At 43.2% G+C, this 25,962-nt stretch overlaps 1 long non-coding RNA gene across 1 annotated transcript in view; it reads left to right on the top strand.

Annotated features, from left to right (window-relative positions):
* LOC137547220 (uncharacterized) overlaps nucleotides 1-25,218 on the top strand; it is a 55,059-nt gene extending 29,841 nt beyond the window's left edge. Inside the window, exons 2-3 of the long non-coding RNA XR_011026526.1 lie at nucleotides 10,754-10,858; nucleotides 25,020-25,218. This is a non-coding gene — a long non-coding RNA (uncharacterized lncRNA). The remainder of the gene's footprint in view (nucleotides 1-10,753; nucleotides 10,859-25,019) is intronic.
* Nucleotides 25,219-25,962: the final 744 nt, after the last annotated feature.

Genomic DNA, 25,962 nt, shown 5'->3' on the forward strand with positions numbered 1-25,962 from the left:
CTTCAGCTTTAGTTAAGGCAAGGTCATTGACCACTTTGGTGAGAGCCGTTTCGGTTGAGTGGGCAGGCCGAAATCCAGATTGGCAAGCTTATCTCCTCCCTGGGCTTCAATTACCACCTTTATGCAGATGACACTCAAATTTATCTCCATACCCCCGATCTCTCATCCACCACCATAAACAAGGTCTCCTCGTGTCTCTCAGCAATTTCCTCCTGGATGTCAGCTAGGTTCCTAAAGCTTAACCTAGACAAAACTGAGCTCCTGATCTTTCCACCCCATGCTGCTGCACCCATCCCAGATTTCCACCTCACAATCGACAACACAACCATTGTCCCTACCTCCCAGGCCCGCTGTCTGGGTGTCACCTTGGACTCTGACCTCTCCTTCATCCCACACATCCAAAACATCACCAGAGCCTGCAATTTCCACCTCCGTAATATCTCCAAGATCCGCCCCTTCTTAACCCTGGACACGACCAAACTGCTCATTAATGCCCTCATCATCTCCCGCCTTGATTACTGTAATTCCCTCCTTTCTGGCCTCCCCCTGAAACGCACTGCCCCCCTTCAATCAGTGATGAACGCGGCTGCAAGACTCATCCATTCCTCACACCGCTCTGCATCCACATCTCCCCTTTGTGAATCCCTGCACTGGCTCCCTATCCGTTTCAGGATAAGTTTCAAGATTCTATGCCTGGTGTATAAATCTGTGCACAAAACCTGCCCTACCTACATCTCGGAGCTTGTTCACAAGTATACACCAGGTCGCCCCCTCCGTTCCTCCAATGACCTTCGCCTCACCACCCCACGCATTTCACACTCCCATGCCCGCCTGCAGGATTTCTCAAGAGCTGCCCCCACCCTCTGGAATGCCCTTCCACCACCCATCAGACTTGCTCCCTCTTTCAACACATTCAAGCAAGCCCTCAAAACCCACCTCTTTATGATGGCCTACCCACCTCCTACCACACAGTAACTCTCTAAGGAATATTTAACAGCCCCCCCCCCTAGTGTTTCCACCCCTCCCTTTAGATTGTAAGCCTCTGGCAGGGTCCTCCACTCCCTAGTGTAATCTACAGGATCATGTGCTCCTGTCCTATGACAGACTGTACTTGTATTACTGGGCCTACCTAACCAGCCCATATTGCATGATCATGTATTTTGTACAATTTGTATGTATAACTTTGTTCTATGTGTATAACCCTATGTATGTCATCCTTGTATCATTGTATATATTTATTGTCCAGCGCTGCGTTATATGTTGGCGCTTTATAAATACAATAAATAATAATAATAATAAAGACATAATTTGCATATTCAGTAGCAGTGTATTGCGGGTAACTGGGGGGGGGGGGGGGGGAGACTGGGGCCCCCGGCTGTCGTGCGAACCAGTGTTTGTGATTTTATTGTGGGTAACCACAGATGTTCACTGAAAGCTGAAATATTGCAAATATCTTCTGTTTTAAGAAGCCAAATCACACCAAATATTGATTTTTAGTAGGAGGGCTCTTCAGTCTCTTTTAGTCCCCTATACTTTCCTCGTGGTGGTCACCCCGAGCTGTTAAGCCATATAAAATAACTTGTTTTAGAACTTCAACTTCTTCCAAAATTGCCACACCAGTTTTATGTGGCTGCTGCTAAACTGAATGATATGCTGGTTTTGGGAACCTTTTTATATTTTGTGGAACATGCCCCATTCTGATCAGCTGCTGCAGCCATTTTAATGATGACATTTAGGACACAAATAACTGGGCTGAAATCTAATTGCTACAGTGTCTGAGAGGTTCAGAAGTAGAGCTCTGCAATGCTCACCCATTAGTGAAATACAATTAACCTTAAAGGCTGTTACAGAATTTTGATGGTTCTTGTCTGTGCAAAGCATGAGCCAATCACACCAGACTAGGATTCAAAAAGCAGCTCAGCTTATTCAAGGATATCTGAATATGTCTTTAGAAACTATAGGAAGAAAATGTCAAAGGGGTTAAGTAATCACTTACCCCTGCAGTGGGCGGTCCTAGCAGGATCTGTCCTTGTGCACAACAGGGCCATATAATGACATAGGGCCTAATTTACTGAGCCAAAGAATTCTTATCCTTCAGCTTAGTAAGCTGCAATTTCTTGGCAAGATACAATTCCATATATAGACACAGATCCTGATTTCTTAGACAATTCACAAATATTTTTCCCTCATTTAGGGGATAAAGCTTAGCATTTATTAAATTACATCTAAAATAGTTAAAGTTACTGTCAAAAATTGGTTACTTCAAAAAAAAGTTGATAAAGTAGTTTCAGGTATATGTAGAGTAAATCTCAACTACTTCAACTTCAATATAAGCATTAATAACTATATACACAAACCCCCCACCATAACTAAACTACCCAACATGTTTCACTTCCTAGATGGAAGCTTTTTCAAGGGAAAAGGTGCAGTGCATAAGTGCGTATAGTGCCAAGGTGCATTACAAAGTCACTAAAATCAAAGCATTATATAAGTAACATAATGTTACTTATATAATGCTTTGATTTTAGTGACTTTGTAATGCACCTTGGCACTATACGCACTTATGCACTGCACCTTTTCCCTTGAAAAAGCTTCCATCTAGGAAGTGAAACATGTTGGGTAGTTTAGTTATGGTGGGGGGTTTGTGTATATAGTTATTAATGCTTATATTGAAGTTGAAGTAGTTGAGATTTACTCTACATATACCTGAAACTACTTTATCAACTTTTTTTTGAAGTAACCAATTTTTGACAGTAACTTTAACTATTTTAGATGTAATTTAATAAATGCTAAGTTTTATCCCCTAAATGAGGGACAAATATTTGCAAGATACAATTCCACCCTGCCTGGGAGGTGATGCAGCTGCAGTGGGCGGAGACTACAGACTCCCACTGTTATCTGCCCATCTGGACCTATGACCGGTGTCATTAACGTGAGCAGGGAAAAGTGCACACATTTTCCTATTTATTGTTTGGCTTCTGACTGCCTCAGCTGCAGGCAATGTACATCATTTTTTAAGGAAGAACATGAATTGCATTGCTCTACAGTGCTGCTTTGCATGCACACTGTTTAAAAAGTGGGATTTAAAAGACAGAGAAACTTAAAAAAAAATGTAAACCCCTGCAGAGACTTATAAACCCCTTATTCAACCACAAGGGTTGTGTATCCAGGAGATCAGAGCCAGTTAGCATGGAACTCTGTTCCCTGGCCAAAATCAACACATATGGTTTTCAGTATTAGGGAGGTACATTGCAAAACACTTTTGTCCCACTGTGGAGAGAACAGGAGCTTATCCCCACCTCCGGTGCTTAGTATGTTGCTATCTGGTCACTCCCATAATAAGAGCATAACCATATACCTCCATCCAGGTAAATGTGTAAAAGGGAAATTCTCCTATTCATATGTTTCCTGTTCTATTTGCACTACTCTTTACCGGAAATGGATATATCTGTGTACTGGGACCCATGTATTTGTACTGTACTCAATTTGGACAACACATTGCATGGACCTCTCAGATGCTGTATTCTCTACACCTTCTTTCTTTATTGCTGATGTGATAACTAAAATATATAATACATTTTAAGCCTCGGACAGCTCATATGTATATATGCTCATATGTATATACAGTATGCTTGTTTGAAAACCTCAATAAAATGTTCTTTGTTTTAAAAAAAATGTGTAAAAAAGGGTCTTACCATAAAGGGTTACAACAACAATAATGCCAACACCTTGAAAATTATTGTATTTAGAAAAATACATGTCAGTGTCATAATCCACATCTATTTTCAAAAATTACTTTTTTTATTATTATTTTTGTTCTTCTTTGCTTCTGTTCTTCATCCACAGCAATATGCTGCCCTGTGTGCCTCAACATTTTCTGACGTACTAAGCAATGATCAGGACTGGCATACCTAAATCTCCTTCTTAATCCATTTGCATGGAAATATAACTTTGGGAAATTCAAATACGTTACATATGTTTTCATAGTGTCAAGTGTTTTTTTTTCCTTTTGTGTTAAATGGCTACTTTTACCTATTTAACTGGATAGAATAGGCTATTTGGTTAGCCTCTTATAAAAGGGCTGACTAGATAGCATGATAAGCTCTGCCACACAATTTCCCCATGATCCTCCTAAGCACCCGTGTTTGGGATGAGCAACTTGTCTATCAGCATTGAGACAATATTAATTTCCCTGCTTTACTTGCATGGTCCACCCTCCAGTAATGAAAGCCTTGGGGGTTGGTATTGGTAAGGTTGTGGAGTTCCACACTTACCAGCTCCCCCCTTTTAACCTTTCAAGCTACATGCTTGGAAAAGGGATTAATAAGCCAATTGAGAGGGTGGCTGCACTACTTTTTAACTAAACATCAAAAATAATTTGAAAAAATAACTAAATCAACAAGAAATGCATTGGTGCTAGCAGGGATGTCTTTAAAATATATACTCCATGCTGAAAAAGCAGCTGGCAATGGCTGCAGCCATCACCTAAAAAAGCTCCATCAATACGGTGAGGAATCACAAAGCAAATTTCCAATGCACCACTGGGCATTGTGCTCTGCACTTTTTCATCAATTAATCTGCTTTTGGGATCTTTTCTTGATTGTTGGTTATTATCACACATGACAGCATTACCAAATTAAGTCAATAAGATTGACGCTCTGTCTGTTTGCAGTAGGATCAAGCAACAATGCTTTAATGTGTGTATGAAGATATTGTATATCACATCACTGTAAGCTGCAAGATGTACTGTATGTAAGCTAGGGTTGCCGCGGTATACCGGTATGACGATATACCACGGTATGATTGTGCACGGTAATCGTACCGTGGACAATCTCGTTTTACCGGTTTCGGGGGGCGGGGCTACCTGGGGGGCGGAGTGACGTAGCGGCGGCGCACGAACAGCGGTGGGGATAAACACTCACTTGCGGCAATACTCATTTGCAGCCAGGTCCGTCCTCCACGCTGTACTGGGCTTCATTGTTCTTTCATTACGTTTCCCTGAAACAGTGCCCCCCGGGTGCTATTACAAGGAGATGATGCAAGCACAAACAGGAAGTAGAATGAAGCACAGTACACGCGTGAGGACTTGGCTGCTGACAAGTGAGTATTTGTCCCCTCTCCCTCCCTCCATCTCTCTTTGCTGGCCACCGAATTCTAGCTACACCTATCCCTGGCTACCTATGCTGCGAGCCTGCGACCACCTACCACTGGCTACACCTATCCCTGGCTACCTATGCTGCGACCACCTACCACTGGCTACTCCTATCCCTGGCTACCTATGCTGCGAGCACCTACTTCTGGCTACACCTATCCCTGGCTACCTATGCTGCGGCCACCTACCACTGGCTACACCTATCCCTGGCTACCTATGCTGCGACCACCTACCACTGGCTACACCTATCCCTGGCTACCTATGCTGCGACCACCTACTTCTGGCTACACCTATCCCTGGCTACCTACGCTGCGGCCACCTACCACTGGCTACACCTATCCCTGGCTACCTATGCTGCGAGCCTGCGACCACCTACCACTGGCTACACCTATCCCTGGCTACCTATGCTGCGACCACCTACCACTGGCTACTCCTATCCCTGGCTACCTATGCTGCGAGCACCTACTTCTGGCTACACCTATCCCTGGCTACCTATGCTGCAGCCACCTACCACTGGCTACACCTATCCCTGGCTACCTATGCTGCGAGCCTGCGACCACCTACCACTGGCTACACCTATCCCTGGCTACCTATGCTGCGACCACCTACTTCTGGCTACACCTATCCCTGGCTACCTATGCTGCGACCACCTACTTTTGGCTTCACCTATCCTTCGCTACCTATGCTGCGACCACCTACTTCTGGCTACACCTATCCCTGGCTATCTATGCTGCGGCCACCTACCACTGGCTACACCTATCCCTGGCTACCTGTGCTGCGACCACCTACCACTGGCTACACCTATCCCTGGCTACACCTATCCCTGGCTGCCTATGCTGCGGCCACCTACTACTGGCTACACCTATCCCTGGCTACCTATGCTGCGACCGCCTACCTCTGGCTACACCTATCCTTGGCTACCTATGCTGCGACCACCTACTTCTGGCTTTACCTATCCTTGGCTACCTATGCTGCGACCATCTACTTCTGGCTACACCTATCCCTGACTACCTATGCTGCGGCCACCTACCACTGGCTACACCTATCCCTGGCTACACCTATCCCTGACTACCTATGCTGCGACCACCTACTTCTGGCTACACCTATCCTTGGCTACCTATGCTGCGACCACCTACTTCTGGCTACACCTATCCCTGGCTACCTATGCTGCGGCCACCTACCACTGGGTACACCTATCCCTGGCTACCTATGCTGCGACCACCTACTTCTGGCTACACCTATCCCTGGCTACCTATGCTGCGGCCACCTACCACTGGCTACACCTATCCCTGGCTACCTATGGTGCGACCACCTACCACTGACTATACCTATCCCTGGCTACCTATGCTGCAAGCACCTACTACTGGCTACACCTATCCCTGGCTACCTATGCTGCGGCCACCTACCACTGGCTACACCTATCCCTGGCTACCTATGCTGCGGCCACCTACCACTAGCTACACCTATCCCTGGCTACCTACGCTGCGGCCACCTACCACTGGCGATACCTATGCTGCAGCCACCAATTACTGGCGGGTGGGGGCACATTAATTAATGTAAGGGGGTAGGGCCCAGGTCCAAATAATTGTTAAATACCGTATACCGTAATACTGTCATACCGTGGTATTTTTTTTGACGGTTATCATACCGTGGAATTTCATACCGTTGCAACCCTAATGTAAGCTACACAGGATCTTTCCTTATGTCTCCATACATATATGTGCACTCTGTAGTTCTACAACATTTCCCATGGGACAAGTACTGAGAAGAATTTCTCACAATGAGGAAATTCATGCCATATTAAGCCAAGCATCCCACTTCCGCTCCTGCAGCGTACTGTGACCAGCTGCATGTGTGGAATAAACTCGTCTCGCAGACAGTCAGGTGACCTTTCATGTCTCTTCTTCACTCGATTTCCTACATATTGCATCCACAAGAAAGGAATCATGCACAAGGCTGCAATGATCTGTCATCTGTCTCATGAATCTAATGTGAAGGTTGTCAGTGCTATATAAATGCAAAACAATAACAATATCAACAATAATAATAATAATAGCTGTAATAGAAAGTCATTCTTTTGCAAACATAAATAAATGTCATTAGATGCCTTAATAACAACTTCAGGAGGGTCTAATGACATTTATTTATGTTTGCAAAAGAATGTTTCTCCTCTGAATGTCCAGTGCATATATTTATTTATTTATATTTTTATAGTGCTGACTTATTATGCAGCGATGTACAGATTATATTTTCTTGTCACTAACTGTCCCTTAGAGGGGCTTACAATCTAATCCCTAGCATAGTCATAGGTCTATGTATGTATTGTGTAGTGTATGTATCATAGTCTAGGGCAAATTTTAGGGGGAAGCCAATTAACTTATCTGTATGTTTTTGGGCTGTGGGAAGAAACCGGAGTGCCCAGAGGAAACCCACACAGACATGGGGAGAACATACAAACTCCTTGCAGATGATGACCTGGCTGGAATTCTGGGATCATTATTACTTATTGTTGTTATCTCTTGTTAATATACAGATACAAGTCCAATATACAAGTCCAAAGAACGCTTATTAGTCGGACGCTTACTTTTTGCTTACCTCTGAGTTAGCCAATAATAAATTATATCATCCTGATTCAAAACATATTGCTTAAAGTGGGTTAGTGGGTTAGCAAATGCATCTACCTATCTCCCACAGAGAACCATGTCCATCGGGGCACAGGAACTCATCAAGTTACTTCCTTTCACTCTAGAGGGTGCTCAGTAATTAAGAAATGGACATTTAGGGTGCTATCTTGTCACTCAGATAAATATGGCCAGTGAATATAATGTATGTTCCTAAAGCTACGTACCCATGTCCCGATTTTTTGAAGGGTTTGTTCCCATGACTGGTGATATTTTACAAGACAAATGATTGTTTCCACGATTTCGCAACATGGTACATGTGCACGTTAAAGTATATGTCCCCGACTACTCCGCCGCAAGCACCATGATCGTTTGAACTGTCATTCACGCCCCTCGCATGATGTAGTGTTCCTGCTGGTAGGCAGATGGATCGGGGAACGCTCATTGGTCGGGTCGCTGAGGGTTCCCTGACCCATCTTTCAGTGAATACGGGCCTTCTAACTTAAAGCTTTAAGTTAAGGTTGTTTTTATTCAGGACCCTGTTTTGTGAATTTGATTGCAAACATCTAGCTTGGTTAAAGAGACCTGGCTCTCGGTGTTTTCTTTATTCAAGCTCTGGTGTTTGATGTAACTCCATTAGTTACTTATACAGTATATGTCTACATGCAGCAGAGCTACATCAGTGAAGAAGCAGGAGGTCCCAGAAGAAAAACCCAAGTGATGCATATTAATATAAATGATAATTTAAATGGGATGGGTCATTCACTAGCCACAAATAAAGGTGCACAAAAATAATCATCATGGGTGCACACCGACTGTTTAAAATTCACAAAAATATTCTCCACAGTCAATACCCTGCCACTGATTGCAGCAGTTCTCACTTTCTACTTAACAGATGCTATGGCCATAAATTTACTTTATGGTTTCTTTTAACATTTTCCCTGAGATTTTTGAATGAACTTCCAATTAATTTTGGGCAGTGAATCAATCAAAACTGTTATTAGGCATAGGGACAATCTGAATTGTTTGGATATGGGTAGGAACAGCATCATTCTGTGCAATGTGGTTGGATTGGATTTCTCATGCAAGTGGTGCAAGTAGTAAAGTATTCCCGCACGATGAACAGTGTTATACATTACATGTGAAGTGTTGCATTCTGCTCTTCTCAACATGCTGTAAGACTTTATGTACATAATTCCCTTAACTCTAAATGGAGTTGTCATCTCTTGCCAAAGTGGGCTTCGCTGGTTCCCCTCTCTACTGCTCATATTTCTGCATACGTCCATGGGCTGGGACTGTAGGGAGCTGGAAGTGCTTCAGAAGGGAACACACACAGGCAAACACTCACATTTACACCAGCTGCTATCCTCCTCACTTTCTCCACAAGAGCATAACTGCCATAGCTACATGAGGAATCTACTACAAGGACCAGATGACCTAAACAGTTGTTATCAGTACTATAATTATACTTTAGAGAACAGCACAGAGGACTCATGCCTCATGCTTTGATGTTACATGTAAAACAGTATGGTTAGATAATGTTATGGTTGTAACAATCTGTACCTATTCTTATCTTTAAAGGAAACATCCGAGGATAAAAAAAAGATCTACTTACCTGGGGCTTCCTCCAGCCTCCAGCAGCCTATCTCTTCCTCACTGCTGCTCCGGGGTCACCTCCGTTGCAGATGTCGAACTCGCCAGGTCGGCATCTTCTGTGCCTGCGTGAGCGGTCGCGACGCTTGTGATCGCATTCACATGGCCTGTAGTGTTCTGTGTAGGCGCAGAATTACAGCACCTCCGCAGAACGCTCCATGGGAGCGTGAACACGAGCGTCGCAACCACTCACGCAGATGCAGAAGATGCCGACCTGGAGGGGGCCCCAGAGCTGCGGCAAGGGACAGATCGGTTGCCAGTGACTAGAGGAAGCCCTCAGGTAAGTAGATTTTTTTTTCCTCGGACATTCCCTTCAAGAAGAGTTTTGAGCTACCTACTGACATCAGATGATTAGTGCCAAATCTAGCAGTTAATAGTCAGATTGAAAAACAATTGTATGTCTTCACAGCTACCCCTTACACCATCTGTCCAGTTATCATTGCTGATTAATATGTAAACATGCCCAATCAAATTGGCAAAGCAGTAAATACATTACTAAGGGGATGGGAGAAGGGAAAGATAAAGTGGTCTTCTCAGTATGGAGAACACAATAGCTGTGAAAATGCTAGTCCACAATGTGACCAAATCCTTCCGCAGTGTTGGTTAAACTCGCCAAGTAAAGCTTGTCAAGCAAGCAGTAAGATCAGGTGATAATTATCCATTGGGGTTTATTCAGAAAACTTATCTCACCTTACTTATTTTCCATCTCTACTATAAGAAGAGATAATTTATGAGATAAACAGATAAGAAGAGATCATTCATGAAATTAAAAACAGATAAGGGGAGGAAAATTGCGTTACGATGGAAGAGAAATGAATTGTGAAGTTTTGTGACTCAAGCTAATAAAGAGAGATGTGTCTCAAAATGTACCTGTAGGGAGAAAAAGAGCCCCTGGGGAACTTACCTCAGGAGGAGGAAGCATCTGGATCCTAATGAGGCTTCCCCATCCTCTTCAGCCTATGGGATCCAGCGCTGGCATCCCCTAAAATGCACGCAGGCGCAGTAGCAGCTGTATGCAACAATATTTACAATCTGTGCAAGTGGCCTAAACAGTGGAGTGGAACCGATCGGGCTCAGCTATTTCCAATGAAGCCTGAAGGGAAGCTTGTACTGTGCCTGCACAGGAACACAGATTGTAAATGTTGCTGTGTATGATGTTCTGGGGCTGCCATCGCTGGATCCCCGAGGCTGAAGAGGACGGAGGTTGCCACATTAGGATCCAGAGGCTTCCCTCCTCAGGAAAGAAACCAACAGGGGCTCTTTTTCTCCCTGTGTGAATCAAACCCATTCCTTTGTGTCTGTGTTAACTCATTTATCTCTGCTTTAGCCCCTATCCAGTTAACTTTTCTCCAGAGTTTTCTCCTAGAAGATGATTTTCATCTTACCTACAACATAGCTTCTCAGCACCGGACAACTGAAAAATTACTAAGAAGTAGGTAAAAAAAAAATAGTATAAAAATTATTCTGAGTATCTCCTTGCTTGTTGGAGGCTTAACCACTTCACCACTGAGGGGTTTTACCCCCTGACCACCAGAGCAATTTTCACCTTTCAGCGCTCCTTCCATTCATTCGTCTATAACTTTATTATTACTTATCCCAATGAAATGAACTATATCTTGTTTTTTTCGCCACCAATTAGGCTTTCTTTAAGTGGGACATTATGCCAAGAATTATTTTATTCTAAATGTGTTTTAATGGGGAAATAGGAAAAAATGTGGGAAAAAATTATTATTTTTCAGTTTTCGGCAATTATAGTTTTTAAATAAAGCATGCTACTGTAATTAAAACCCATGAAATGTATTAACCCATTTGTCCCGGTTATAAAACCATTTAAATTATGTCCCTATCACAATGTTTGGCGACAATATTTTATTTGGAAACAAAGGTGCATTTTTTTCAGTTTTGCATCCATCCCTAATTACAAGCCCATAGTTTATAAAGTAACAGTGTTGTACCCTCCTGATATAAATATTTAAAAAGTTCAGTCCCTAAGGTAACTATTTATGTTTTTTTTTTAATTGTATTTTTTTTTTTTTTTTATAATTACAAAAAAAAAAAAAAAATTGGGGAGTGTGGGAGGTAATGAGTTAATTGAGTTAATTTATTGTGTAAATGTAATGTTTGTATATGTAAAATGCTTTTAGGGTGTAGTTTACTATTTGGCCACAAGATGGCCACAGAGTGTTTGTTTACATGCGACCTGTAAGCGTCCGGAAGGACGCTTACAGGAAGCAGTAGGAGGCTGGGAGACGCACAATGATCTCGCTGTTTCTGAAAGAAGCAGCAGATCATTGTGGGGGCTAGATCAACGAACGGGAATGGATTTTCCCGTTCATTGATCTCCGGGCGAGCGGGCGGCGGCGTGCACGAGCGGCGGGTGCGCGCGCACGAGAGGCGGGAGCGCGGACAGCGGCGGTAGCGCGGAAGGTACGGATTTCTCCGTCCCTGGTTTTTTAGGAGGGAAAAAAGGGGCGGAGAAATTCGTACCGCTGGGGGTAAAGTGGTTAAAAAGGCTTTAAACAAAAGATTCAACAAAAATGTGTTTTCCTACTTTTTATAACCCATAAAATTATTATATTTGCTGTTGTGCACAAGTATTATTATTCCTTTAGAAATTATAAGTTCCCAAAGTTCAGTTTATTTACTTTGAAAGATGCTGGTACATTTTATTCATAACTGTTGTATTTCTATTGTAAATGCACCCAGTAATGATTTCTGAGCAGTGTTTCAGTTCAGGACTCATTAGCAGAAGTTTCTGCACAGTCAGAGAATGTTTACTTAACCACTTGAGGACCATAGGCTTACACCCCCCTAAAGACCAGGCTATTTTTCACAATACAGGGTTGTGCAGCTTTGTCAGGGTGCTGCACAGCCCTGCAACTTAGCACACAGCTGTGTTTTGCCTCCTTTTAGTGTACACTATGCTGGAGGTCTCTGATCTTTGCTGCAAACTTTTTTTTTATTACGCTCTAAAGGGAGGCCTTTCCCTTCCTCCCTCTCCCTCCCTCCTCCCTGTGCTTTCCTAATCACCATAGGGTGGTGATCAGCACTTATCCCCGCCTCTCATAGACATCAGCCTAGGAGAGGGCTCCATCTGCCAGCCAATCCGGGGGACAGTCGTGTGTCAGACGTACAGCGCTGCAGGAGATCGCAGCGTTGTACAAAAGGTAAACAAAGGGGAAGGCAGAAAACTAGGCGGCTAGCAGGCTGATCACGGAGCTCCACTCCATGAAACGACAGGGAACGATCGCGTATGCGTGAACACGTTCCCTGCCAAACTGCAGCTCCAGGACATGATGCCAATCGGTGTTAGGCGGTCCTGGGGCTGCCACTGCGGTCACACCCATTGACGTGATGCGGTCATTAGGTAGTTAATTGTATCAAGTGAAGAATGTAAACAGAAGATAAGGTTATCACCAGTTAAGGCTGCCCCTGCAGGAGAAAAGGTCAGTCCTGTGATTTAACCCTTTGAATGCTGTTTTACTAAAAAAAAAATTGTGTTAGTATATTATATGCTGTAAATAACCTTTTAGCGCAAAGAAGAAATGCTGAGTTTCATTCCACTTTGAAAGGTATTTTATTGATAAGGTGTGAAACACTCTCCTGTGAGAAAACTCAGGAGAAAGAATAATTGAATAAAGGAACCTTATTAATTTAAACCGACTTCCCTTCTAAGAGGTTTTTCCCTTTCTGTACTAGAGCAATTTTAACCTTTCAGAGCGCCTTCCATTCATTTGCATATAACTTTATTACTACTTATCACAATGAAACAATCTATATCTTGTATTTTTCACCACCAATTAGGATTTTTTTGGGTGGTACATTTTGCTTAGAATTGTTTTATTCTAAATGCATTTTAATGTGAAAAAATGAGAACAAAAATGAAAACATTCATTATTTCTCAGTTTTTAGCAATTATAGTTTTAAAATAATACAGGCTACCATAATTAAAACCCACACAATGTATTTGCCTATTGGTCCCAGTTATTAAAGCGTTTAAAATATTTCCCTAGTACAATGTATTTTATTATTGGAATATTTGGAAATAAAGGTGCATTTTTTCAATTTTGCATACATCACTAATTACCAGCCCATACTTTATAAATAACATTAATATACCCTTTTGACATACATATTACAAAAGTTCAGTCCCTAAGGTAACTATTTATGTTTTTTTTTTTAATTTGTAATTTTTTTAATTGTTTTATTATATACATATAATTTATTTGGGAAGATACAATGACGCAGGCATCTCATTGATGCTGGTGATCATTGACACAGGGGCTTAGATTAATGAATGTGAACTGCGTTCCCATTCATTCATCTCCCCTCTGACGGGCGGCAACCAGAACCCACGCGAGTGCACGCGCGGGAGCGAGCAGCGGCCACCTGCCGCAATAGACGAGTACCTAAGCCCCTGTGCAGGAACAGAAGTCCTGCGGGGCGTAGATATACCATCCTCACTGTGGAAAGTGGTTAATCTCATGAAGAATCTCTTTTTTCCCTCATATTCACAAGAGCTATCTGTAACATTTGGTCTCAGATACAAGAGGCAGTTTATTAATAAAATGTAGCTCCCTTGGTGGCATATCTTGAACTATTTATTTAACTAGTCATCCTTTCCTTGCACTTACATGTATTTTTCTCAGCTACATGGAGTTTTACAACCTTTAATCACTAATCAGTGAAGTACAGCTAATGATGTATGGACAAATCGACCAAGAGACAGATCTCTCTCTGACTGAATCTGATCTGAGAGAAATCTGATGCTTGACCATACACCGCAGGCCAATTCCCAAAGAAATCTAACAGGGATCAGCCTAGTGACATCGCCTGGCTGCCATGTGTACATGTGTGTCTCCTCTTCCCTAATCCTGTGCAGAGTAACAGTGTAAAATCTGCCACGACTCCCAGCCTCCTCCACTGTCGCACCCGAGCCTCACCATGCGGTGTGTGCGCACACGCGTGCCTAGTGCCACATGGCAGAGATGGCAGATCAGGCCAGGAGACATGGCAGCAGGTCAAGTGGGATCTTACACTGCCACCGGGGGAAGGGGGTGGGGTTGGAGGAAGGCATTTTCACTTGAACGGACATTTTCCGGGGATCTGTTGCATTAGTTGGTGGTTGGGATATCGAACACCATTACTGCCGCGTTCCTCTTTTTTTATATAATTTATTGAAGAAGTAAGAATATTTCCATCTTTCATATCAATTCCAATACAACGTATCATCCTATTCTCTTCTTCCATTTTCAAAATTATAGAATACATATTAAACAAAAGAAAAAAAATACCACCCTCTATTCTCCTCAATCTTCCAATCAACACTCTTGCAAATAATTCAACATCATTAAGATTTTTACTTCAAAAATTCCCCCCACCAATTACCATCCAAAGTACTAAAAAATTAACAAAAATTATAATTATAATTACAGGAGGCTCCCTCCCTTACATCTCCATAATATCTTCATACTCCTTAGTATCTTGAAATTCTCTCCATTTTCACCATTTAACATTAAATGCTTCCACTCTATCCTGCTGCAAAGCAATCTGATTCTCCATGCTCTTCACCTTATTACCCCTCTCAGCCCATTCTTTCAGGGTTGGAGAACCCTGGCATCTCCATTTAACCCGGATTAAACTTTTAGCCACAATCAGGAGCTGAGGTACTGCTGTGTTCCTCATTCAGCACTTTTGACCAAGATCTTTCCAGCATGTCCTATCAATGCATTCTACTGATTTTGGCCTGAAAACAGTCAAATCATCAATCAGACATGCTTGTTGCGGCACTGATTTTAATTTCATAAAATTATGGAATCGGATGGTCGATCAGGTTGCAACATCAGTAGATGTATGGGCACCTTCAGAGTTTAGCCACAGTCTGACTGCAAAGAAAAATCATTTAGAGCCCTTGATTCTTAATCCTTACAATGAGCAAAAAAAATAAAGAAACACAGCCTAGTTCTAAGTAGGATTGGGACTGTACATGCACATCTTTATCTCATCATCTCATATTTTAGTAGATGGTGTTAATGTTTATTCCCTTTATCTGTATGTCAAGTAATAAGTAATAGGAATGCCTATGTATGAGATAGATGTGCTATATTTATATACAGACAGATATGTAAAAATGATGTCATCTAATCACAGCTGTCTGAGTAAGCCTGTCTTTGATGTCTGCATTCATATCAAATTAGCTGCTATCTTGTACCTTGATTGTATTATTGTAAATAGTCATAATGTTGTAACGCTATAAAGTGGTTATAAGAAATGTCTTTTCTGTGGTATTGTAGAAACTTGGCATACCCTGCTATTACTACAAGGTAAGACAGAGCCCATCGACAGCGAAAAGCATCAAACATACCAGAGACAGCACAAGAACATGTGTATCACTTCAAAGACTTGTCAGCATTTGTTTATTTTAACAGACTGTAAATGCACAATGCTGGTGGAGGGCAGAGTGTGAGAAGAAAGCCTTTCCCCAAAACATTGTATATTTACTTTCTGGTAAAATACACATTCAATAAAGGAGTACAAAGAGCAATGATTATGTGAAAAGTGCAATAAATGTGCCCACAGAGATGAGATGACAGAGCTCAATTGGGCGACAATCTCATGTAAGCATTGGACAGCAGCTCTCAAGGTAAATAATAACCCGCCATCTATTGGGATACCCAAGCAGCATTGCTTTTTTAGTAGGAGGGCTTTTCTGTCTCTTTTGGCCCCCTATACTTTCCTAGTGGTTTGGGTCACCCCGAGCTGCTTGGTTACTGTGTTGTACTGGTCCAAGCCCTATCCCATAGAGCCGTATCAATCCCTTCCATGTACTGATGAGGACCAAAAGTCCAAAACAGGCTTTCTGCATGTTGGATTGCTGTGGCTCTGTAAAAAGGTAAAGCTATAAGTGTGCTATACACCAGCGGTTCTGGGTGTAATCCTGGCTTCTGGGGCATAAAGAGATAATTTGCATATTCAGTAGCAGTGCATTGTGGGTAACCACAGTTACACACTTACATCTGAATTATCACAAATACAGTTTTAAAAAGGCAAACCTCACTAACCATATATTGGGAAAAAGTATCTGCTCATTATTTGTGAAATGGATACGAGTTTTAACCCTTTTACTGCCAAGCTTGCAAGCCTATGTTTTACTTCTGGTAATCAAGACAGTTTTTAACATATTTCATATTACTATCATTATTTTAGTACTGATTCATAATGTGCCAACATATTCTGTGATACTGTACAGAGTAAGAAACAAACATGGGGTGCCTAATAATACAGACAATGGTATACACAAAATATAGACACTGTTACATAATACAGAATTGGTAGACATAGTAATTATGTGATGAATAAAATGTATAAGGAAGTTTCAAGACACAAGAGTTATGCCAAGTTTCATGACAAGAGTATACAATATTGTATGGCTGTGATGCTGGGGGGCCATACTTTCTGACCACCCAGCGCAACAAGGCTAAGCAGCTGGACAATGGAAGAGGCTACAGAGGTTGCCCAGAGCAACTGCAGCTCTGGGCTTCCGATATCGCTACAAATAAGACACAATGGCAGCGCAGTGCAGTGCAATATTGCACGGTGTCTGGTCTGAGTAACCAGACAAGGAACGAACAGACAGACAGAACGCTAGCAAGACTAAGCGCTGCCCTAGCGATAGCAAGCATTCACACAGGCAAGGCTACAAGAAAGAACGTAACTAATAGCAACAGCAGCCTATAGTTACGTTCCCAGAAACTAGAGTAGCAGGAATACTACCAGTCACCAACGTGGTGATGGCAGAATCCAACCTATCAGAATAGTGGACTTCACTGACCCACCGCAGATTCAACGAACGTCCATCAGGCAAGGGAACAAGGCAATAAACAATAATACAGAAAAATAACAAACGGCTCAACTAATAAATATATATTAGCAAGTCTGCACATATATTTAACAAGAAACTAAGTAAAAGCACAAATCATAAGGTCACATTGAACTACAATAACAGATCTATAGCAGAGTGTCAAGGTGCCCAGCAGACCAGCGTACTGACCGCTATGTCGGGCAGAGTCCAAAATGGGAGGCAGACTTTTATGCCGGCATCAACCAATGGATGCAAGTATGCAAATTACCACACAGCTGAATGGTAATCATTCAATCCTGAGCTGGCCTGATTACCATTTGCTAGCTGGCTGTGAATGCAAAGGACTTTCAAAAGAAATACATGCAGTATTATGTAACAACATTCATGCAGGAAATCCAGGGCTATCCGGCCGCAGTTCAGCTGCAACAAGCAATTGGTGGAATGATGACAGCATCCTGAGCTGCCCAGAACGGCAGAGTGATCGCAAATGACAATGAGACTCATTGCAAATGCACAACCAAATGCCAGCAGATAAGCCAGAACAGTCCATTTGCAGCTCCACTGCAACGGACAGAACATGCTACAGGAGGGATCCTGACCATGGCATATCATATGCAAGAAAACATACATAACAGGCTCATTAAATTTATTATTTTCTGAGTAAGTAAAGTGCCTTTAGAATTAAGATTTACTGTCATCCATTTAGTATGTCACATGATCATTGTGTCAATATTTATTGAAATAATATTTTCATTACGAATGCACTAAAATCCTTCTTCCCCCCCAAAAAAAACCTCTCCCGTATGCCAACTAAATATAAAATATAAGACTGAGCTTAGTTAATAAAGAGTAAAAGCAAAATACAAACAGTAAAAAATGGGAATACACAAAATCATAAATAGGCAACGTATAAGGCCCATTGTCATTGTTCTACAATTATTAAAAGATTACTTCAATATATTTGCTGAATGAAGGTTTTGTAGTTATGTATGCCCATGTGAAGTAACAGTGTGAGCATGAATGGCAGTTGTTTATCTGTGCATGCATATGTACAGTATGTGTACTGGGGGGACGGGGCGAATAGGGGACTTTTGTTATTATTATTGACTTTATTTGTATTTACACCTTTCAGTTTAATTTTTACTGCCTTTTTCTGTCATCGGGGGCTGAGATAGCCTCTATATGACAATACATGATGGTGACAGGTACCCTTTAAAGACATAAAGGGTCACATAAGGCTGTGGTATCTCCTCTGTTAGTGCTGCAGATTGGGGGCAGCCAGCTCCTAACTTCTAGCACAGCTGCAGAATACCAAACTGCCACAAAAAACTGGAGATAAGCAATTATGAAAGTTCATGCTTTCTCATCTTCACCCATTCTGGCCAACCAGAACTCTGCTCCTGATTGAAGTGAGTTGGCGAGGAAGAGAAGGAGTGAAGCAAGTAGTGCAGTAGCAGGAGCTTATTGGTGGCGGGACACAATTACTTCAGCTGATACTGTAGGTGTGATCATGTGGCTGGAAGGATCCTAGTATTACCCCAAAACAGTAAGCAGAGGCTGCACATTATTTAAAAAACAAGTTTGATGCAACTAGTGCTGCTATAAGTATGTTTTAACTGTTTGACTGCTTTGGCATGTTGTAACTCAGCAACAGCTGTCAATGACAAGTACAACAAGGCAGAGATGAATTTCGATAATGGCAGTCAAAAGGTTAAATTATTCCCTTGCACCTTACCATACTAACTAGAGAAGCTATATATATATATATATATATATATATATATATATATATATATATATATATATATATATATATATATATATATATATATATATATATATATATATATATATATATATATATATATATATATATATATATATATATATAGTGGACACATAGCTAAAACATCAAAACTGCTCTGGTCCATGAGAGGAAAAAAGGTCTAGAACTGAAGTAGTTAAACCGGGTATGATGGGTTTCTGCCCTGCCCACTCAGCATACTACAAAATATCTGCGCTGTTTGACATATGTAGTTCACAGCACAGTACAATTAGAACATCCAGTAACATATAAAATACATACATGGTTTATATATTAGTCACTCCACTGGATACCCATAAATGGCATGTTAACATTCAAATCTCTACATGACCTAGGCTCTGGATACCTGAAGGATTTGCTACAACTGCGTCACACCTCCCACAACCTCAGATCACCAGGATCAAAGAACTTGAACACCCCCAGATTCTAACTCAAAACCTTTGGAGTCAGAGCCTTCTGTCATGCTGCTTCTACCTTTTGGAATGCCTTGCTGCACCCTATCAAAACAGCTCCAATCCTGGAGGCATTTAACTCAAAAATTAAAGGAATACTGTAGGGGTCGGGGGAAAATGAGTTGAACTTACCCGCTGCTTCTAATGGTCCCCGCAGCCACTCACCTATGATCCGGCCCCGCCTCCGGGTCACTTCTGGAATTTCAGACTTTAAGTACACTCCCTGAGCTCCTCTGGGTTCTGTACTAGTGGGCTCGGCATTTCATTTATGGACCCTCTTTCCTTAAGTTTCAAATTGTGAAATTCAGCATTAACCTCCCTGGCGGTAAGCCCGAGCTGAGCTCGGGCTATGCCGCCGGGAGGCACCGCTCAGGCCCCGCTGGGCCGATTTGCATAATTTTTTTTTTGTTACACGCAGCTAGCACTTTGCTAGCTGCGTGTAACCTCCGATCGCCGCCGCTGCCCGCCGATCCGCCGCTATACCCGTCGCCGCAGCCGCCCCCCCCCCCAGACCCCGTGCGCTGCCTGGCCAATCAGTGCCAGGCAGCGCCGTGGGGTGGATCGGATTCCCCTTTGACGTCACGACGTCGATGACGTCGGTGACGTCATCCCGCCCCGTCGCCATGGCGACGGGGGAAGCCCTCCAAGAGATCCCGTTCTTTGAACGGGATCTCTTGATCTCCGTTCGCCGGCGGCGATCAGAGGGGCTGGGGGGATGCCGCTCAGCAGCGGCTATCATGTAGCGAGACATTGTCTCGCTACATGAAAAATTTTTTTTTAAAAAAAAAAGGTATTTGCTGCCCCCTGGCTGTTTTTAACAAACCGCCAGGGAGGTTAAACATTGTAACATGTTACAGAATAAACTGTATATCTTTGGGAAACATACCAAAATCTCAGTAAAATAGTATTACAGTACTTATTACATTCATGTTTACGCTTCATATCAATAACTTCTGAATAATGGGTCATCCTCCTAATGTTTACTGTCTTTGTAACAATATTTGTGCTGCTTGGAACTCTGCTGTATATTTGTTAGTTGTATCTATGTTCCCCTTGTCGTCTTATTGTGCTTTGTAAAGCGCTGCGGAATATGTTGGCGCTATATAAATAAATAATAATAATAATAATAATAATAATAATATTTAAGATCAGAGAGCCGTCCTTATTCAGACTTTATTGGTCCAAAGACTCAAAAATTTTAAATTAATTAATCTGCAGGAATCTGAAATGTGACTTCTCTGAACAAGCTTCCCTGAGCAGTGACATTAGAGGCACCTACACTCTAACCCCTATGCTATCAAGGCATTTTGTATTGACCTGAGGAAGCGGGCCATGACCGATGAAACGCGTTGTCAGATTGCTTTTTGAATAAAAACTTTTTTCCAGTTGAACTGGTGTCTATATCTTCTGGAGAGGTAAGCAATTACCTCTCTTATTATTATATTTTTTATTTGTATTTAAAAATACTAAAATAAAATGCACATTGGGTGCCTCCATCCTACCCACTACCAGTCAGACCTCCTTTGGAGGTAATAGTGCTGCGTAATATGTTGGCGCTTTATAAATACAATAAATAAATAAATAGCTTTGCAGTTTTTCTGGAAAGTCTATCGTACTACAGGAGAGTAACCATCCAGTATCCTGCAGGATCTGGAGTACCAAGTAGGGACGGCTAATTCCCTGCAGGCCTATACGGTGGTTGCAGGAACTGCAACCCACCTTTGTGAGTATATACAGTGGAGGAAATAATTATTTGACCCCTCACTGATTTTGTAAGTTTGTCCAATGACAAAGAAATGAAAAGTCTCAGAACAGTATCATTTCAATGGTAGGTTTATTTTAACAGTGGCAGATAGCACATCAAAAGGAAAATCGAAAAAAATAACCTTAAATAAAAGATAGCAACTGATTTGCATTTCATTAAGTGAATTAAGTTTTTGAACCCCTACCAACCATTAAGAGTTCTGGCTCCCACAGAGTGGTTAGACACTTCTACTCAATTAGTCACCCTCATTAAGGACACCTGTCTTAACTAGTCACCTGTATAAAAGACACCTGTCCACAGAATCAATCAATCAAGCAGACTCCAAACTCTCCAACATGGGAAAGACCAAAGAGCTGTCCAAGGATGTCAGAGACAAAATTGTAGACCTGCACAAGGCTGGAATGGGCTACAAAACCATTAGCAAGAAGCTGGGAGAGAAGGTGACAACTGTTGGTGCGATTGTTGGAATGGAAGGAGCACAAAATGACCATCAATTGACCTCGCTCTGGGGCTCCATGCAAGATCTCACCTCGTGGGGTGTCAATGGTTCTGAGAAAGGTGAAAAAGCATCCTAGAACTACACGGGAGGAGTTAGTGAATGACCTCAAATTAGCAGGAACCACAGTCACCAAGAAAACCATTGGAAACACATTACACCGCAATGGATTAAAATCCTGCAGGGCTCGCAAGGTCATCCTGCTCAAGAAGGCACATGTGCAGGCCCGTCTGAAGTTTGCCAATGAACACCTGAATGATTCTGTGAGTGACTGGGAGAAGGGGCTGTGGTCTAATGAGACCAAAATAGAGCTCTTTGGCATTAACTCAACTCGCTCTGTTTGGAGGAAGAAAAATGCTGCCTATGACCCCCAAAACACCGTCCCCACCGCCAAGCATGGGGGTGGAAACATTTTGCTTTGGGGGTGTTTTTCTGCTAAGGGCACAGGACAACTTAATCGCATTAACGGGAAAATGGACGGAGCCATGTATCGTGAAATCCTGAACGACAACCTCCTTCCCTCTGCCAGGAAACTGAAAATGGGTCGTGGATGGGTGTTCCAGCACGACAATGACCCAAAACATACAGCAAAAGCAACAAAGGAGTGGCTCAACAAGAAGCACATTAAGGTCATGGAGTGGCCTAGTCAGTCTCCGGACCTTAATCCAATAGAAAACCTATGGAGGGAGCTCAAGCTCAGAGTTGCACAGAGACAGCCTCGAAACCTTAAGGCCCATACTCACGGGGGACGGCCGTCGCCGCAACCGCGTGGCACGCGCATGTTGCGGCGACAGTTCCCCCGTGTGTATGATGCGCGCGCCCCGAACCGTCGCCCGTCGGAGCTGTCGCCAGGCGATTGACATGTTCAATCGCCGGCTACAGTCGTCGCCGCAACCTCGCCGGAACTGTCGCTAGCCCCGCATGTGTATGCGGGCTAGCGACAGCTACCCACACACACCACACGGAGCTTCCGGCGGGGGGGGAGGAAACTCGGCGACAGCTTCCGCCGCATCGCTAATCCCTCTGCTGCCGTGTGGATGCAGAGGGATTTGGCGACGAGCTGTCGCCGAACTGCCGCCGAACTGTCGCGCACACGCTCCCGTGTGCGGCGACAGCTACAATTGTACCCCCGTGGGTACTTAGCTTTAGGGATTTAGAGATGATCTGCAAAGAGGAGTGGACCAACATTCCTCCTAAAATGTGTGCAAACTTGGTCATCAATTACAAGAAACGTTTGACCTCTGTGCTTGCAAACAAGGGTTATTCCACTAAGTATTAAGTCTTTTATTGTTAGAGGGTTCAAAAACTTATTTCACTCAATGAAATGCAAATCAGTTGCTATCTTTTATTTAAGGTTACTTTTTCGATTTTCCTTTTGATGTGCTATCTGCCACTGTTAAAATAAACCTACCATTGAAATGATACTGTTCTGAGACTTTTCATTTCTTTGTCATTGGACAAACTTACAAAATCAGTGAGGAGTCAAATAATTATTTCCTCCACTGTATCTATATAATTTTATTCTCCCTATACATAATGATACTGCACCATTGGGCTCCCGGTCTCTCCCTACTTCTTACCTAGGTATTCTTGACCCTTACAAGCATGCCCGTTTTTAGGGCCGTGCGGCCCGTGCCGCCGCCCGGGGCGCTGTTGGGAGGGGGGCACTGTAATGGAGGCGGGAGCCGGAGCCGCGGGGAGGGCAGCACGACCTCTCCCTCCCTCTCCCCGGGCCGCCCTCCATGCTCCCCCCTCAGATCAGATGCAGAGTAATTAATTAGCGCAGCAGGAAGCCTACATAACTACTCACCTCCCTGCGTTCCACTGGCCACTCACTCGCCGCTGATCTTCCCCTCTCGGCATAGACGCTGATACACACGCTGCTTCCGGCTAAACAGGAAGCAGCGTGTGTATCAGCATCTATGCCGAAAGGAGATCAGCGGCGAGGGAGTGGCCAGTGGAACACAGGGAGGTGAGTAGTTATGTACGCTTCCTGCTGCGCTAATTAATTACTCTGCATCTGATCTGAGGGGGGAGCACGGAGGGCGGCCCAGGGAGAGGGAGGGAGAGGTCGGGCTGCCCTCCCCGCGGCTCCGGCTCCCCCCTCCATTATGGGGGGAAGCTGCCTATCTAACCTATATTGGGGGACACGTACCTAATCTCATCTATACATGGGGCAGCTACCTATCTCACCTATACTGGGTGGCAGCTACCTATCTAACCTATACTGGGGGGCACCTACCTAATCTAACCTATACTGGGGGGCACCTACCGATCTAACCTATACTGGGGGGCACCTACCTATCTAACCTATACTGGGGGGCAGCTACCTAATCTAACCTATACTGGGGGGCACCTACCTAATCTAACCTATACTGGGGGGCAGCTACCTAATCTAACCTATACTGGGGGGCACCTACCTAATCTAACCTATACTGGGGGAAGCTGCCTATCTAACCTATACTGGGGGGCACCTACCTATCTAACCTATACTGGGGGGCACCTACCTATTTAACCTATACTGGGGGCACCTACCTATCTAACCTATACTGGGGGCACCTACCTACCTAGCCTAAACAGGTGGCAACTATACTGGTTACCTATATTGCAGGCACCTACCTATCTAACCTATACTGGGGGACACCTACCTATCAAACCTGTACTGGGGGCACTTACTTATCTAACCTGTATTGGGAGCACTTACTTATCTAACCTGTATCGGGGGCACCTACCTACCTAGCTAGCCTATACAGGTGGCAACTATACTGGCTACCTATATTGCAGGCACCTACCTAACCTATACTGGGGCACCTACCTATCTAACCTATGCTGGGGGCAATTATTCTGGCTACCTATATTAGAGGCACCCACCTAGCTAACCTGTACTGGGGCACCTACCTATCTAACTTATACCGGGGGCAACTGCCTATCTAACCTATACCGGAGGCAACTATACTGTCTCACCTATGCCTGGCTACCTATACTGGGGGGGGGGGGGGGCGCAATTTTTACAAAAAGAAAAAAAACCTATAGCTGAAATGTGACTGGCTGATAATGAAATTCCTGAAGCCAATTGGAATAGGTGATAAATTATTCTATACAGTGTATGATTATTCCTGTTATTTCACTCTCAGTGTTGTCATACATTCAGAAACTGCGCAATCACAGCAGCCTCTTTTTTTTTTCATTTTCAGTGCCTAAGAATAATGAAGACAGAGCTGAATCATCCCAGCACTAGTGACTAAATGTGATGGTTGCCGTCCTTACTCTGATCTCATTGCTTGCAGAGCTTTTCAGGAAAACAGAATTGTTTCAATGAAAGGAAGGAGATGCCAAAAGAGAGTTTTGTGGATACCCAGGGAGATGTCTTAATGTAGGCTTCAGGGAATACTTTTATATATTACAGAATATTATCAAGTACAGGCATGTTAAAAAAGAAGATTAAGTGCTTAAGGTGGGGCTAGATTGTAACAAGCAGCTATTTCTTTCTTCAGCATTTGTTGTTAGTGGATGTTCCTTTGAATGATCCAACCTCAAAAGAAAAGAAAAACACAAATGCTTCGGTAAATAAGGCACTTTACAGCTCATTTGCTTTAATGAGAGAGTGGTGACATTTTTGCCAGCAAAAAAAGCAGACAAGATTCTCTGTTCCAGTGACTGTAAAGATCCTGGCTAGCTATGTGTGAGCGAATCATCCTTTGCAGATATCATCCATCAGATTGGTCTGTGCTCACCAAAATCAGGGATTATGTTAAAACAACCTGCCAATATGCTTCTTGTGAGATGCTCAGTATGTTTAAAGTGTACCTGAAGCATCACAAAAAAACGTAAATACTTACCTAAAAAGAGGGAAGCCTCTAGATCCAGACAGGCTTTCCATGTCGTCCTCCGGTCTCCCGTTGCCAAGCGTAGACCCCTAAAGATTTGAAGGGTTTGTCAGTAATCACATCAGGGTGTGCTCCTCCTCAGACACGAGCACAGCCGTACTGTGCCTGAGCAAATATGGCAGCAAAGTGGAAGCTGCTTGTGCACAGGCGGGGCTCGCATGGGTGCAGCGTGGCCATGCTTATACCACAAGAGGAACGTGCCCCAATGTTAAAGTGGACTTGAACTCTTGCATACGACAGAAGGCAAACA

Source organism: Hyperolius riggenbachi, chromosome 1, assembly GCF_040937935.1.
Source record: "Hyperolius riggenbachi isolate aHypRig1 chromosome 1, aHypRig1.pri, whole genome shotgun sequence".
In the NCBI taxonomy this organism is placed as follows: Eukaryota; Metazoa; Chordata; class Amphibia; order Anura; family Hyperoliidae; genus Hyperolius; species Hyperolius riggenbachi.